Source organism: Ixodes scapularis, unplaced genomic scaffold (assembly GCF_016920785.2).
Source record: "Ixodes scapularis isolate PalLabHiFi unplaced genomic scaffold, ASM1692078v2 PGA_scaffold4__175_contigs__length_147842914, whole genome shotgun sequence".
Classification (NCBI taxonomy): Eukaryota; Metazoa; Arthropoda; class Arachnida; order Ixodida; family Ixodidae; genus Ixodes; species Ixodes scapularis.
In genome coordinates, this window is record NW_024609879.1 from 8,068,037 (window position 1) to 8,086,259 (window position 18,223).

The following is an 18,223-nucleotide window of genomic DNA, read 5'->3' on the forward strand; positions in this document are numbered from 1 at the left end:
ATCTGCTTAATATCTCGGATATTAGCACAGGTGGTTGCATTTTCGCATGGTCTAGAGTCTCGGAACTGCTTTGGTACATTGTCGAACCTAATTGTCACAGTTGTGCAGGAAAGGACGCTTTTTTTTATTTTCGCCGCATTTTTATTGTTTTAATTCTTTCAATCTTGAGACAACCCTCTATTCTACCGTGCCGCTTGCAACCTCGAGCTTCAATTTCATTGAGGAAGTTTACCTCGAGTGACTTATCACGGCAATCGAAAAGAAAAAGGATTGCATGTGCACTCAAAAAATTCTTGTGTGTTCAATCAATCTGTGGAGCGAGCTCAGTGAATCATGGGGTCAAATGGGTGTTTAGGCCCAAAAATAAAATCGGCACTGGGACACTGAGCAACGTGAAACGTCACACTCAGCCTCCCAACAAAGACTTCATTTTTGAGTCTGAACATATGCTTGTCCCTGTTATTCACCGAGCACGTTGCACTGATTGCTGTGATTGGCTATTATGTGCGTTATGAGAAAGGAATGCACGTGAATGTTTAGAGTGGAACTATGCGACAGATCCAGCAAAACGTATATGCGGTTTATCTACTTTTGCAGCTGGAAATTATTTTCTGGCAGTCAAACTCAGGTGTTTCTTTTTTTTTATCTTATATGGCAATAATCTCTGACACGTTGGCATGCAATTCAATATTGGTAAACTCTGCATTTTATATACTGCATACTTTAGTTTTGCAATGTGAACATCCCGATTCTCATTTGTGTCCCACGACCTGTATTTTCCATTCTTTAAGAAATATTTTTAGGGCAATTTACTTGCAGGTCTTCCACCTCAAGAGTTTTGACGGCTCAACGCTTGGAAATAAGGCTAAAGGGGAGATGAGTAGTTGGTTCACTTTAAAGTTAGCAGTCACCTGCACCTACAAGAGATCGACGGGCAAGCTTGTGTTCGAAGGGATGGCAGCCGAGAAGGGCGTTCGTCATTCCTGTGGTTAAGAGGCTGTCAGCTCGTCGTGTCCGATTCCTTTGCCATTTAATTTCTATCGGGAGTTGAACCCCGAAAAACTCTGCCGCATTCGTGTGCGGCTCCTAAATGTACTAACAGGTACAAGGAAAACTCGGTGATAACCTTCCACGGGTAAGCTTTTCAATAACACTCAAATTATTGCGGCCACCTCTTTCCAGCTGCACTGCGATCTTTACGCATTTTCAAGCGGCATAACCAAGTCGCATAGTTATAATACATGCAAATATGCAATAGGCAAGCAAGTGCAATTTGGGAATCTAAACTAACAGTTTTAGACACATTTATGTAGGAGAACCGCACATATTTGAAAGTTGCTCTGTGGTTGAAGCACCTTATCTCAAACACTCCAAATTGGGTTTAAAACATTTCGAATTACCCGTTTGTCATACTTGCAGTAGATGTTGCAAAAACTTCAAATCTTAGTGCCATATAAATGAGGCAGCAGGGGTAGCTTAATATAAGCATATGTTTCTAAAATAAAATTCACACACGCAATAATTAGAAATGCACAGACATGTATTTGTTTTATTGAAAGACAGTATTGTTTCGGTGTTTTGACAGTCAGACCTCGTTGTTTGCAGCAGATTTCCACTGAGAGACCCAGAACTTCTTCAGTCATGGCTGCAGAAAATGAGATGCATACACTGGACACCCACCAATTTTTCCAAGCTGCGTTCAGAGCACTAAAAAATGACTGCTTCCAAATGCTTGACGGCAAGACTAGCCTCAAACAAGGAGCAGTGCCCAAACTATTCATCCCTCAAGCGGTCAGACCTCACCAACACCCCCCAACTGACTTTTCCTGCACCTCCCAATTGGTCTAATCTCAACGGTCCCCCCAGAGTGACTTGCCTTCTCCACAAACCCTGTCAACACCACAGCCTCAAGCAGCGTTAAGCAGCCCTGAAGCTCTATTTTCGCGGCCGGCCACCTGCTCTAGCAACCACAGCTACACAGTTGTGTCTGCACGATGGGACAGGATGCTTCTAGCTGCCAGCAAGCGCAAGCTGCAGAAAGCCAAAAGATCTTGAGACAAGCAAAAAGAAAGGCAAACCGAAAGTGCATGAAGATAAAAACAAAAATCAACGCCTTGCTGAAGAAACTCAGGGCAGAACCACCTCAACCAGTGGCTGCCATCCTGGACATCTTCAGTGGCACACGGCGAGACACTGTGCTGAAAAAAACTGGAAGGGCAAGCAACAACTACCCGGAAGATGTGCGCAAGTTTGCCTTGACACTACATTTCTGCTCGGTCAAAGCTTACAAATTTCAGCGCAAGCATGTGAAACTGCCTCACCCCAGCGCACTTCGAAAATAAGCAGCCGTGATCGGCACGAAGCTGGGCTTCACAAGGGAGTGCTCTGAAAAAGTCTTCCAGGAAGCTCAGAAAGGACCAGTGATCATCAGCCTGATGGTGGACGAGATGAGTATAAAGAAACAAGCGGACTCAAGGAAGTCATAGGCTACTGCAACCTGGGCCATGGCATCCTCAAAAACGGCTGCATTACATTTGCGAAGCACGCGCCAAGAAATCTGTGCTCCTTTCTAACTGGAATAAGGGTTCCATTTAATTCCAGGGATGGATCCAAAGACAACCTGTGGCGCAAAGAAAAAGGCACACAGACCCGTTTTTGAAGCAGAGAATCTGAGCCCACTTTCGTCGGCCCACTTCGACAGTTTGTTTATGGCTAACTGCAACTGACGCTCACAACTGGAAAGGTTACAAGAGGATGATGAGATCTGTATATCATCAGCATAGAGAGAATATCTAATTGAAGGTGGCAGCGGTTGTGTCAGTGAATTCATTGCTAGTAAAAATAAAGCCACACTTAAAACACCTCCTTGAGGACTCCGTTTCCTTGAACAAAGAAATCAGATAGGACTGAACCGCGACAAACTTGAAAAGTCCTGTCCATCAGATATTCCTTTATGCATCGCAGCATACGGTCACGGATATTACAGGCATACAGGTTTCGGAGAATCCCATACCTCCATGCTGTGTCATATGCCCTTTCTAAGTCGAAAAAACTGCAACACAGTGCTGCCTGTTTACAAATGCTTCATGTATCACAGTTTCCAGGCGCACTAAGTGGTCAAGGGTAGATCGACCTTGGCGAAATCCGCATTGATTGTTATCAAAGACCCTCTGGCTTTCTAACATGTATACCAGTCGCCTGTTTATAAGCCTTTCAAACGTTTTCCCGAGGCAGCTCGTCAGGGCAATTGGGCGATAACTAGACGGTTGTGAGGGGTCTTTATTGGGTTTTAGAAGGGGGATGATATGTGCCTGTTTCCAAGCCTGAGGGAAACATGCTTTATCCCACAAAAGATTGAAAAAGAGAAGTCTTTCAAGGGATTTTGAAGAAAGGTGGCGAAGCATTTCATAGTGAATTTTATCGGGCCCAGGGGCAAAGAGTTTAGTTACATTAAGGGCCCCCCCATCTCAAGCTCGCATCGCGTAAAAGGTTGGTTCTAAGATGCTGAATTTCCTCCCGACATGAAAAGTTTTTGTCGCTCCGCACAAGCTTTCAGCTGTACAAAGGTAACACTGTAGTTGGTCGAGCTAGATGCATTATAAAAATCTTCCCCGAGTATATTACCAATGTCTCTTAGTGATGAAGAAGGAGCATTAAACGTTGGAATAGCAAAGCACCTATAATCTCCATTTACTTTCCGATATCTGTCCCAGGCCTCTTTGACCGGGTCAAAACTAGTTAGAGAAGAGAGATACTTCATCCATGACTTCCGCTTTGCTTGCTTCCTAGTCCAACGAGCCTTAGCTTTTCGTCGCTTGAACTCAACAAGGTTGCGTGAAGTGGGGTATCTGTGAAATCGGCCCCACGCCCTATTTTGGTCCGTCCGGGTTGTGGCACACTCCTCATTCCACCACGGTTTGCATTTTTTGGGCATATTACCAGATGTTTGTGGAATGGACTGCTGAGCAGCCTTTAGTATCTGCTCAGTAACATAAAGAGTAGCGTTCTCAGGGGACATAGAAGAAAGAATTGAAGAGAAAGTGGAGTGAAGATTAAAAAGCGTCCAGTCAGCCTTGTCTAACTTCCACGTAGGGACCCGCTTTAAAAGATTAGGCAATGGGATGGTGCTCTCTAAAGTAACTGGATAGTGATCACTTCCAAAGGGGTTATGAAGAACCTTCCAGGAAAAGCAAGGAAGTAATGAAGGTGAAGCAATAGAAAGGTCAATGGATGTGAATGAGTTGTGTGCCACAGTAAAAAAAGTTGGCTCTCTCCCGTTAAGAAGGCACAGCCCAGAAGACAATAAAAGACGTTCAATTACACCACGGGAATCCTGACGGGTACTACCCCACATGGGATGATGAGCGTTAAAATTGCCTAAAATGAAAAAAGGATGATGAAGCTGTCCTACAAGTCCCTGCAGCTCTTGAAGATTCAAAGGAACATTTGGTGGCAAGTATAAAGAGACAACTGTTACAAGGCGGTCCACGAGGAGACGCACTGCAACAGCTTCCAGTGGCGTGCAGAGTGGAACTTAAGAGCAAGCGACTCCACTCTGCACAACCACTGCAACACCAAAAGAAGGAGGAGAAGCCGGACAGTCTTTCCTAAAGACCTGATCATGTTTTAAAATGTTAAAAAAATTTGATTGAAGGTGGGTTTCTTGCAAAGCAAGAGCGATGGGCCGAAGCTCATCCGTGAAATAGTTAACATCATCAATATTTCTTAAAATACCGCGACAGTTCCACTGCATATAATGTAACTTCGTCATCTATTAAAAGGTGAGCAAATATGTAAATATATAATGAGTGAAACATAGTAAAATAGATAAAACCATGGAGAGCCAACGAAAATTAAGAAGATATGGCCACAATCCCGCTACTGACGGGGTCATCATTTGGGCGGTACTACAGGCCGTTTCTTTTTGGATCTGCAGGAGGGCGTCTCCCATTCCATGCCATCCTGGTCAGACCCAGGAGTGGACAGAGTGTCAACATCTGTTGGCATCTCCCCCTCCTGAGAAGTGTCCATTGGAGTCGATACGGAGCTTGTCCGGCCTGGCCCACGAGGGGGCAGGCCCCGGCCACGGCCGGCTGGAGGAGTGGTGGACGAACTAGGCAAGGGGTCACCTGAGCTCGTCTTGTCTCTCCTTTCACAGGAGCTGCATGGGCTCCATGCTGCTCCTTTGGTAGGGTGGCCCTCTCCAGCGAGCAAGAGCGAGAAACTCGCTTTTTCTCCCTAGGAGGGGACCTAGGAGAAGGGGAAGGCGCAGCTTCTGCCGGCCTGTCCTTGGATGGAGGGGCAGCAGGCGTGCTACCACCAGAGACTGGGGGAAGCTGCTGCTGCCCCTGTTGGGGAGCTGGAGCCCCGAGGTCGGTCGCCAAGATCTCGGGAGAGACCTGGGTGTCCCTCGACTCCGAGCGTGGTGCTGGGCCCCTGCGCACCACGTCGGCAAAACTCCCCTTTGACACAAAGGAGAATCACTTCTTAGCTTCTGAATGTGATAGGTTCTCCTTCACTTTAATAGTAAGGACGTCTTTTTCGTGTTTCCATGAGGGACAGGTACGATGGTAAGCGGGGTGTGGTCCACCGCAATTAACACAGTGGGCCACAGCCTCCTCACAAATGTCAGAAACATGGCTCTGACTGCCACACTTTGCACACGTCTCCTTCCCTCGGCAGCTGCGTGCTCTGTGACCAAAACGTTGGCAACGGAAGCACCGCTGGGGGTTGGGGACGTAAGGGCGAATGCGGCCGTTCAGGTATCCTGCATTGACGGTCTCTGGGAGTGTGTGCTTTTCAAAGGTCAGAATAACATGTTTCGAAAGAATCTGTTCATTATTTTTCCGAAACATGATACGTCTGACAGCGACAACGCCGGAACTTTTGAGTCCCTCGAGGAGTTCTTCCTCGCTTGTGTACAAAATCATCCTTAGAGAGGACTCCACGAATGGTATTAAGTGTGCGATGAGGACTCACCGACACTTTTACATCAACAATGGTGGTCAAGTTGAGGAGTGCTTCGCTTTGTTTTTTTGTGTTTAGCTCCACAAGGAGGTCTCCAGAGTAGTTTTTCGGCCTTGTAGGAAAACCCTACAAGCTGCTGTAGAACTTTGGCTGCAATGAAGGGCGACATCTTTGCAACTGTCTTGTGTTCATCAAGAGAGTGAACAAAAAAACTTTGTGAGGGTTTCTATCTCGGGATCTTTGTCAATGGTTTTGTGTTCAAGGCAACGCCTTTTAAGGGCGTGCCCTGAACGGGGTTTAGAAGGGTGGGGCGCCATAGGAGGGCAAAGAGTGTTCAGAATTTGCGGTGCACCGCCCACCACCGAGCCCAACAAGGGGTTAGGTAACGCACCATAACAAGAAGGGCTTGGCAGGAGACGTTACGCTAACAGTGCTGTCGGGAAACTAGTGTGGGACAAGACAGAGGTCTATTGCCACCCAAGGTTAGCCCTTGCCACCAAAGAGGGGTGAAAAAGGAGTAAGAGAAATGAGAGAGAAGTAAAAGAAACAGGAAAGGTAAAGATGAAAGATTAAAGGGGATAGAAGAAAAGGCGACTAGACTGAATCATCCTGGCCGGGCCTTACCAGGACTCCCGTCTACGAGAAGCGGGGGCCGAAGTGGTGTATTGCCTCACCCGAGGGGCCCCGAAGGGTCCAAACCTACCCCAGGCTCGGCTCAACCACCAGGATGCCCTTTTCCCCAGACACGGGAAAGGCACGCACAGTCAGACGTGGGCGGGCGAGCCCGCATGGCTCGGGGTCCGTGTGACACGACTCACCAAACACCTCCTTTCACAGGTGCCCCCTGCGGGGATCTCAGAACAGTGTGGAATGAAATCCCAGTAGAACACAATCATTCCGAGGTATAATTGTAGGCTCTTACGTGATGTGGGCTTGGGTACTCCGTTAGCACACGCAACTTATCTTCGTTGGGGCAGAGCGTGCCGTTATCCACAACGAATCCAAGAAGGTTAGTCTTGGGCACGGCCAACTGAACCTTTCCCGAATGAATCATGAGCCCAGCATTATGCGTTTGCTCAAGTACAATACAAAGGAGTTCAAAATGCTCGTCGATAGTTCTCTAGAAAAACACCACGTCATCCATGTATGCCATGGCAAATTCATACTTTGAGTTCCCGAGTACAACATCCATCAGGCATTGGAAACGGGCTGGAGAATTAGACAAGCCAAACGGCTTGCCTAGCGGTTTGGACTCCGCTTAAGGGAAATACTTAAAAGGGCGCATTAAATGACCAACATGTTTCTGCAGCCTCTTTTCTTGTCCCTATTATGTGACTGATAGTATTGCAAATTACACACAAAGAGTAGACAGTTTGAGCACTAGAGCAGCATTAGATTAAAAATATTTGGAGTGAGGACATTCCTAATACTGTGGCTCATCCCTATTAAAAAGCTATGTTTATTGCTTTTTTTAATAGCAAAGACATAAAAAATAATTTTGTTAATTTTTTTAGATGCTGTTGTGCCAGCATGCTTTAAGGCTACAAAGACCTCCGTAATATTCACCATGAAGGCGTGGCTCGTAGCAGCACCAGATTGCAAGGCTGGGCGCAGCAAAATACGCTGGTGAGCCGCATGACTAAAAATTATACCCTAAACAGAAACCATAAACACAGAGACAAGGGACAAACACCGAAGACTCTCAAAATGACAATATTTTGATTTCGTCCAACGGAGTACAACTGCCTCAACATAGTAAAAAAGGTAAAAGGAGAATCTGAAGAATCAGCAGACATAGGAATGGGGATAAACAGGGGTCCCTGAGACAGAAGTCCCGTAAAATCCCGAGAGATAGCCCACCTGAGAAGATCACTGAGCTGAGGAGGCTTGAAACTCGGAGGTGCACAATGTTTGTTTCATTTCTTCCCAAAGCAACATGCATCAATCTGTTTTTGTTGTTTTTTCTAGCAGGCTTCCTTCCATGTTGCCTTCTGCATGCTGAGAGCATTTGGCGAATGATGTAATTATGCAGCATATGTGTATAGTCACTGCATATTAACTGTCCTAGCCCCTTACAGCAGAAAATGCATCAGTGGCTCATAGGAAACAGCTAGTCGTTCAGTATCTCAGGTATGGAATGAAACATAGTCAACATGGTCTTAAACCATTTTCTTTGCAACGTAAAAATACATGCTCCTCTCGCCTCCGCAAACACAACATTGAATGCGCATCACAGCGAGAGGGGTCATTTCATTTTAATATAGTTCACGGCAGGAATTGCCAGGCATGCACCCCACTGTCTACAAGCCTAAAGTTCTCGAGGACACCAGGAGCGCTATGGGAGAGAGATATTGAGGCTTATAGGATGACGACGACAGACAGAAATATAGCATCCCCCTCCCTCTCGTCGACTAAGCCAGAACTCGCGTTTCTGAGACCGGCGTTTCCCCAGACTCCACTTGCACCACGTTGAACAACAAGATCGCCCTTCTATCCGCTTTTGGTTGTCAAAATGCAAAAATGCTGTCTTTCCTTCTCCCCCGCTCTCTTCCCTCTCACACCCTTCTCCCCCTTTTTTCTCCCTCTCACTCCCTCCCTCCCTTCCCCACCGTTTGTTAATGCAGAATTTGCTGGTGTCAAATATATGTTGTTGTAAACTGAAAGCTTCTACATGTCCGTTTTCGTCCTTCTGTTCATTTTGTGCTTTCTTACTGTTAATCCTAATTATCTTCTACCAGAATTTTACCATCGATTATGGACGTACTGAACATATTTCCGAATGCTCTCCTTCACGCATAATAAAATTTTAGCTTACTTGAAACACAAATAATAAAACAAATAAGGACACACACACAGACAGGACAGAACTGTCCTGCCTGTGCGTGTTGTCCTTGCACGTTTCAAGTCATCTGTGCCAAATTGGTGTGTTCTTGTTCGCATAGAATTTTAGTGGATCCATATTTCTGACCAGTCCAAAATGCCGCCTTCAAAGAATTGTGGAATGACTGTGGCCGCCTTTTGCTGCAGCATTAAAAACTTGATTTGTAAATAAATAAACAGTCATGTTTTATAACGCGAAAAGTTTTGTTCCTTATCTCAAGCTAAATATGAACACATATATCCCATGAAATAATTAAACCTATATTGGTACTCCTAAGAAAGCTGCAGAGGAAAAACTGGACTAGGAGGAAACTACTGAACCAGAGGGCAACACCTGAACGACAGGACGACGGCCGAGCAAGAAGAGACCGAATAAGTGCATCTCTCAATCTCAATAAAAATATAAAACATCATCTATTAGTGTTTCATTGTCCAGTTGTCACAAACCATGAGCAGTTTTCCCACGTGGTGGTGGTCAGTTGGCTCGAATTAGCAAAACTCAATTAGGTTTCATCATTGGAACCAACTGAGATTTTTTCAATGGGGAATCCGAAATCAGACACTTTTCCCTATTGGTTTGAATCGCCAGAAACCAATTGTACCCAATGGCTATTTTCACCTAAGATGGCTAAAGACCTATAAAGACTGGAAGTATGGATCGGTGTACAAAAGGTTACGAGGTGCGACAGATGCATATGCCATGCCACTCTTTGTAATATTGTACAAGGACAAGGTAGAAATTATCAACACCCCCGGGGCCAAACGTGGAGCCTGGAAGCTGACAACAGTGTATTTCACAGTTAATCAACAAACGATACAGATGAAGGTTAAGGTTTTGCCTGCTTAGTCATTCTGGCAAAATTTATAGACATCGAAAATATGGACAATGTGGCATCTTGAAACCACCCCTTGATGATATGAAGGAACGCAGCAGCACCGGCTTTAATGTAGTTATAAATGGTGTTTCAGAAACTGTGACTGCAGCGTGCAGCTGCAATCTCTCCCGAATGTAAGAATGTTTTCTAGGTGCTTCTTGCAAGGACGTGTATGCCACTACTGTATGATGACAAGTCGCAACCTTCATATTGTGACAAGTGAAGAACACTGCCAAATAAGATCAATATCTGACCACAAAAACCGCTTAGCTGCAGTTGAGATAAACCCTTAGGTGAATTGTAAGCTGTAAGGTGTTGATGGCCCATCCCCAATGTCACAGCTGACCTCTTTTGATGTCAGGATGCAAAGGGCCCCGGACATCATGCATGACCTTTTAAAAAATGTGTTTGCATGATTCGTCCTCAAGCATATTATAAAAGGTTGTATTGATGAAGGAACACTGAGACTAGAGGATCCAAAGAGGGTGCAGTGTCCCAAAGGCACAGCATCTAAAAATGGTGCTGTTCAGAGTCCATCCCCTGGTATTTGGAACATGTACTCAGGAAAGAAACATACACTGGAATGTGCTCCTACAGCTGCACGACATTGTTGATTTTGTGCTATCTAAAGAGATTCCCGAGGACTGGCATGCACACCTCGAAGTTTTAGTGGAAGGTTTTATCCAAGCATTTACAGACATGTACCCTGCAGCAAGGACCCTCCCAAACATTTACTACATAGTGCACCATACAAGAACGATGGTTGCCCTTGGTCTTCTCTGCTAATGCTTGTGTCTCTGCTTTGAGGAAAAGCATCAGTATAATAAAGCCAAGTAAAATAAACAGAAGCACTTGCATCACGGCACCGGTTGCTGCAAAGCTTTGAATTGAGTTCTCTTGAAGTAAGAAAAAGTCCAAGAATGCAGTGTGAGAGAGAGAACAAGGGGGATCATTTTCCAGCTGCTGCTGGAAGCTTGAAGCGGTAAGAGAGCCTATCGAAAGCTAAAAGTGTCTCTCTAGATAACAGAGATTACCAAGTAAACAATGGTATTGTGCTATGAAAAGGAGAGCTCTCCACGTTTGTACAGATCCACACCATTTATTTGTCCCACAGTATTGTGTTCCTGCTGCTGGAAATCCTTGCGACAGTCTGCTTTCAGAAACATGCATGTGCCCACAAGGCTGCCCATATGGGAGTGCTTGACCTCTCTGAATGTGATCCTGAACTCAAGGCATCATATCAGAACCTGGACTTGTACAACGATGAAGATGTATGCTGTCGTCATGACATCTTGTTTTGAACAGTCAGTCTGTTCAACCTGTATATATATATGCTTACATATCTAGCTTGGGGTGCAAACAAATAAAACTGATTCTTACTAGTATGTCGACAATGCCTGAATTAAAACGAGCACTGTAGTACAAAATCTTGTCAGAACCAAGGCAAAGTAAACTCGGGCACACGGACCGCTTATAACACTTGAGGGGAATTGATGTAGCCCACCATATCCTTAAAAGTTTTTGCCATCCTCAGTTTGTGATGACACACTATTTCAACTGCAGCCACTGACATACATTGTTTAGTCGAAAGATGATCCGGAAGTCAGAGATAATGTATTCTTATGGTCCTCTTTGCACTGTTAATAAAAGTTCCCCTCTCATATTCAATGTCTGAAAAGTCAAAACGAAGCAAGACCAACCTCACACCTTCTGGAGATATGTCTTCCCACCAGATGGTGTACCTTAACTGTAGAACTTCGTTAATTCGAAGTTAGTCGGACTGCGAAAAATCTGCAAATTAAGCGGATTTGCAAAGTAGCCAAAAAACATGTGCTGCAATTATAGTACACAAAAACAATAGACATATTCCCCACTCATATATCAAGGGACATAGTAGCAGAACACATAACAACACAAACAATAAATTGTTATCTAATATTGGTTTATGCTCCACCCCACGATGACACTGACACAACAATTACAGCAATCAGACAACTCGAATCACAATGCCACCCCACACCGGTAATAATAGGTGGGGACTTCACCGGAAAAATATATAGTATGGGGAGAGAAAAGGACAGACTCTTGAACAAGTGAATTGGCTCAATTCATTATTGCCTCAGACCTCTATCCCCTCAATTCCCCGACCTCCCCCCCAGCATTCCAATCTATCAACGGAGGTAGCTGGATAGATCTTACACTTACATCACCCAATATACCTAGAAAAATAACAAACTGGCCAGTGTTAGAGGAACCCATGGGTAGCGACCACAGTTACGTATTCTTTCAAGCACATAAAACATATACTAACGAAAAAACTAGCACAAGCAGCATAACTTAAACTTTTTGACACGCTATCCAGAGACACGTGGTTTATAAATACACAAACAACTCATTACAAGCAGAAAACAACTCGAACATATAATCAATATATTGCATACAAAGATTCGAATACTCTACGACAGATATTGTAAAATAGTCCAAAACAACAAAAATCAAAGACCGTGGTAAACGCCACAACTGGATATCGAGCGGAAGAGAGTGAGAGCTCTCCGACGAAGATACCAGCAAGCCCCACCATCTCTTAGGACCACATTCAAAGAAAATTACCTGACTGCACATAAAATATACAAAAACAGCATAAAAAAAGCAAGAACACAATCATGGAAGTCATTGTGCACACAAGTATTTAGAACAAACATATTCACACTTCCATATAAAAGAACACTAAATAGAATAAAAAAACCTATCCTAATTCCCCCGATCCTCAAACTCGACAAAACATATACATCCTCCCTGCACGAATTTGTGGAGACTATCTTAAACACCCAGTTTCCACGGGATCGACCGACAGACTACACACCAGAACAAGTATGCATCAAACACCAAACACAGACACCACCAAACGCCACCAATGATGCCCCATTCACTATCCAGGAACTGAAACATATTATACGGTACATATCATCACATCATCACTCGTAAAAAAACATATTTTCCATATACCCGTCGCTCATCTTAAACATATATAATGCTTGCCTAATGCACTCATATTATCCTAAACAATGGAAAGAATCACGAGTCATACAACTACCCAAACCTAACAAACCCCCACATCTATCCTCCTCATATCGCCCCATCTGTGTAAATTTTCTAATATAGGACTTGGTATATGTGGGAACTAACACATTTTAAGCAATATAAAATCAAAAATGACCTTTTTCAAAACTTCCTTCAGTGCCCCTTTAAGAAAAGCTTTCAACATTTTTCAGCATATTTTAGCAAGAAAACTAGAGCATAATAGTATGCACGACATAGCACTTACATTAAAAAGTTATTTAACCAATCGCCTGCAATACCTTACACTTGATAAACTAGCATCTGATAAGTTTAAAATGCGTCATGGCATTCCACAGAGTTCTACTTTTGGTCCTCTGCTTTTCTTACTTTATATGAATGATATCGCAAGTACACCTGCTTTGCCAGAATTAATAATGTATGCGGATGATACCAACATATTTTTTTTTCAATAGAGAGTGGAATGTCTAAAACAAGAAGCAAATATGTATCTTGTCATTATTTCAAGATGGCTGAGGTCCAACAAACTACAATTAAACGCAAATAAAACCAAATACATAATTTTTAATCCAGCAGCAAAACATTGTTCATTGTAGGATTTTTGTAGGATTATTTTTGAAGCTGAATTAATACAAAAATATTCCAAAAGCCGGAAATCATAATGATCAAAAAAACTGCTCCGACTTTACTCAATAGAACATGTGACGGACCAAAAAATTTTGGGCATGTGGTTTAATCAAAATTTAAAATGGAATACACACATAGATAAATTAACATCTGAATTATCAAAAGTTGTTGGTTGTATTAATAAAGTATCGAGCCTTGAGCCTAACTGGCTCATTAAAACGCTATATAACTCCTTTTTTTTATAAATGTGCGATGGAATTTTTATTTGGGGCACAAGAAGAATATCCGATTACCATAAATTAATAACCATACATAAAAAGTTTTATGTGTACTCGAAAATTAGAGGTAACATAGAAGAACTATGTACTCAACTGCTCTTTAATAAATACAATATTTTAAAGGTAAACGAAGTGTACTATTACAAATTATTCTAGTACATATATAAAAGTTTATGTCGCAGCAAAATGGAAACGTCCTCGTACCAGCTGCATCATTTTAAAGGGACACCCTACATCAGAACTAACTATGGAAGGCAAAGTCTACAATTTTAAGTAACTTACTAAATAAATGGCCAGACATGAATTACACAGTCTTTCCCTCTATTTAAAACAGGCTGCAGAAAACTGCTGGTGGGCCGTGCTATGGCCTCACAATAAAACAAAACTCCTTTCACATTGTAACTAAAAACATATGAATATTGTATGAACCAGATTGTTTGCCTATGTACCTTACTCATTGAGCGCTGGTCCTTACATTTATGTGCGTGACTTGCATATATGTACTTTGTTAGATATATATATATATATAGAGAGAGAGATATTTAGCTTTGTAAAGCTTCTGAGCATTTCTTTGTTTTGTCTGTGTGTGAGCCTGTATGAATTGTAAGAAACCAGTGCCTTGTCAGTCTCGTTAGCCTTTAGCACTGGCTCTTCTTTCAGAACCTATCCGGAAGAAAATGAGCTGAATAAAAAAGAACCCGACAGTGGAACACCAGTTGCAGTTAAACATTTTTAGAAAAATCAGCACCGATATCTTTGCAACTGTTTTGTAGTGTCCCAAAGTGGTACCATTACTCTATTTCAGACTTCATCTGATGAAGACACGTCAGAAAAGGTCAATAAAAGTGCAGATCTGGAAGCAGCGGAGGCTGCAAATTCATTTACGACGCTTTTTTTAAGCATTATAGGCAAACGTGTGGTTGTGTCGAAAGGTGACATTCTGGTCAAGGTGCAGAACTATGCTGCAATGAACAACCTCACTTTCACGAGGCAAACCAACCTGGTAATAAAAAGCAAACAGCTTTTTCGCTGAGTCGATCTCGCTGGAGTCACAATACTTCCTTGGAAAGATATTTGATGATGGCGGGACCACTTTTCATTTCTACTGCTCCAGCTTCTTTTTTGTTTGAAAACTGGTCCCAAGCTGCACAACTTTTCAGTGCCCACATAGCAGCCTGTGCGCAGGGTGTCTAATGTTTCAGAGCAACTTGTTTTCATTATGTTTGACATTTGGTGCTAATTGCAGGTGTTGAAAGATGCACACTTTCAGACGTCATGGAACCCCTACCCAGTTGACGCCAACCTGATGTGCGACATTACAGACGAGACCATTTACCGTGCTTTCGTGAAGGACACTGCGCAGACTGAACATAGGGTAAGCCTCACGCTGAAGCCAGATGGTGCCCCGGTGTTTAAGTGATCATCAACAGCCATATGGCCAATACAACTCAGTAAATAAGATTCCTGCCAAAGATTGCAAGAACAGGCTGGTATTAGCAGCACTTTGGTTTGGGAAGAGCAAGTCAAAAATGGATATTTTTCAGAAGGTGTTTGTTGGTACCATGCAGGACCTTTCAGACACAGGGTTTCCATTGATCTTCAAAAGTAAACAAGAAAATTTTAAAAGTGTTCTGCATTTGTTCGGCTCTAGATTCGGTTACACGTGCCCCCATGCAAGGGATTCTGCAGTTTAATGAATACAACGGTTGCAATTGGTGCTTGCACCTAGGGAAGTATGTAGGGGAATCCGTATAGTCTCCTGTGAAGGTAGTTTATCCTGAAGGGCGCTCAGAACGATCAGATGTGCAGCGACCTGCAGATGACATTTGTAAGTGGGACTGTTGTGGGGGGGTGACACCGTTTCTCCTCTTATTATCCTTGAACAGTTTTCGTATAGTCTGGGGCTTTGTCCCAGACTACATGCATTCTCTTTTACTATGCATAGCTGGGCAGCTTCTAAACTACTGGCTTGGGAGCTGCGAGAGGGAGTTATGTGGGGCGGATATTGCAGTGCTTGATGCCAGGCTTTTAAGCATCAAACGACTCAAAATGTAAGGTGTTTAAAAGAATGGAAATTCTGGAAAGCAAAGGAGTTTGAGAATCGGACATTTTTATGGGTGTTTCTATAGTCAGTGAATTGCTGCCAAGAAAATACCTCTCCCACTGGGCAGTTTTGGTCGAGGCTTTGCATCACATGCTGCAGCAAGAGATATTTTCTGCAGATATTGACCTCTGTGAGATGCTCATGCTTGAGTTTGTCATAGAAATGTAACAGCTTTCTGGCAAACTAAGTATGAAATCTAACATGTGTTTACGGAAACTTGTGTGTTTCCGTAATCCCCATAAACAGGTGAAGCTTACGGCAGGCATTTATTTAAATTCAGGGCAAGGCAACTCTTGTAAAAGTATAGCACTTCCGTACGAACAGTCTGTAAAGTACTTAAGCGTATATTTTGACGAATATATTTTATGGAACCATCACACAGAATTTATTAAAAAAAGGCTTCGCGTAGAATCAGCGTATCTTTACCGGTTAAAGAGCGTTTGTGGTGTAAAAGTTCGTAAAACTGTTTTTATGGCCTTAGGAGAGTCGATCTTACGATATGGTATTACTGTTTTCGGACAATGTGCAGGAAATAATAAACTAGGAATAGATAGACTACTTAAACAAATTGCGAGTAACGTTGCGTACGGAACCAGATATAACGACCTAGTAAAAGATATGAAAATGAATGAACTAAATATAATGTTTTTTTCTAAACTGTATGAATATGTAATATTAACACGGCATTACTACAATAAGAGCTCGAAAATTGAGGTCAAAAAGAGAAATCTGAGGTGCAGTGAAAGGTACGTAATACCCAGAATATTTACGAACTACGGAAAGAGAATAAAAAGGCATTATATTCCTTCACTTTTTAATAAATTACCCGATAATTTGATAAGTATATCATCCATGCGAACGGCTAAGAAAGCTCTTAAAAAGTGGTGTCTAGAGTGTAAAACCCGAATTCCCTGTTGCTTAGTGTCATTTTTTTCCTGAGTCACTTCTGTGTTTTTTCCTGAGTCATTCCTGAGTCATTTCTGATTTCCCTGATGTTTAGTGTGTTTTTTCGTGAGTCATTTCTGTGTTATGCGATGTTGGTGTTCAATTGTTCTCTATTTTGGTTTGTTTCACATGAGTCGTACGGTGTTTAGAATTTGTTAGTATTTCAGTGTTCGGCGATTTGTTTGATTTTCATATGGAGAGTAGGTTCATTTACATGGCGAAAATATTGCTGTGTTTTGGAATTCTGTTTAATTTCTTTATTTATAGTGCTACTTGCAATACTGAGTTCTATTTCTTTTATTTTGTAAAGATTTTGGTCTGCCTGGTCCCACGGACAAGCAATCTTCTTTGCTTTTGTGGGCCAGCTATTGTAAGTGTTTCTTCAAAGGAATAAAAGACTTATTATTACTATTATTATTATTATAATTATTATTACTATTTGCCAGATGAGGCACATCATTAAAAGGCATCTCCGCTGCAAGTTTGATGGCCACCGATTTCTATAAAATGTACACCATGTATTTAAATGCCATTACTGAGAATGTTTTCTTACAAGAAAATTGATTTGTTATGCATAACTGCCCAAATCCTTTGCTGCTACTCTACTGGCAACATATTCTATTTAGGCAATAACAACTTGTTTAATTTCTAAGAGGAAAGAACTAAAGAATGTCATTGTTCAAAAGATTAAGATTGGACACGGAAGGCGATGAGCTCGGGACAAAGGGAAGAAGCAAAATAGAAGGATTAGACCCCTACCAATGTGGAACATCATGATGCCTACGTACAGAAAAGCTGGCATTGACTTCCTCCAGACTGGAGTTATCATTGACCTCGGCTTAGACAATCAGGTTGTCAACATTGCTTTTTCACTACGCCAGGTGCCTCCAAGAAAGTCTTCCATCAACTCGCCATCAGTGCAGAGGCTCATGGACAGGTTGTAACTTATGCTATGCAGCAACTCCACGCAGACTATGTCCAGGCCATGAAGACCTGCAGCTACACAGAGAACAACCGTGAAGAGTGGAGGGGAAATGTTCAGACCCTAATGGGACTGTCCAGCATGAACAGTGAAAGGTTCAAAGACGTCCGAATCATGCCAATAGGGACGAGAACCAGTCATTCACAAAGACTGTGGACTTTAAATCATTGGGTGTGATGCCACAGCACAGACACTTTTGTAGTCAGGCTGTTTGGAGGCCGTTCATGAGGGGCGCCCTCGCTCAGTCACTCGGGCCACTCGCACAAGCCTGGATGCTCACCATGGCTTCTGACAAGTTCATTTTCTTGGCTCGAGCATCACCATATCGGACTGAACAAACATGTTTTTGGAAGCTCCCCGAATTCCCGAAGCTAAGTTTGGTTAATTTTTCTTTGTTTCTCGCTTGATTAGGGGTGCATGAGATACTAAACACAAATAAATAACATTAGGAAAAGTCAGTTACAATAGTTTAGTTCTTTTTTGTTTT

The 18,223-nt window shown here is 42.8% G+C and overlaps 1 pseudogene; it reads left to right on the forward strand.

Annotated features, from left to right (window-relative positions):
* Positions 1-9,547: 9,547 nt before the first annotated feature.
* On the forward strand, positions 9,548-12,961 carry LOC120839736 (annotated as a pseudogene).
* The last annotated feature ends 5,262 nt before the right edge of the window (positions 12,962-18,223 follow it).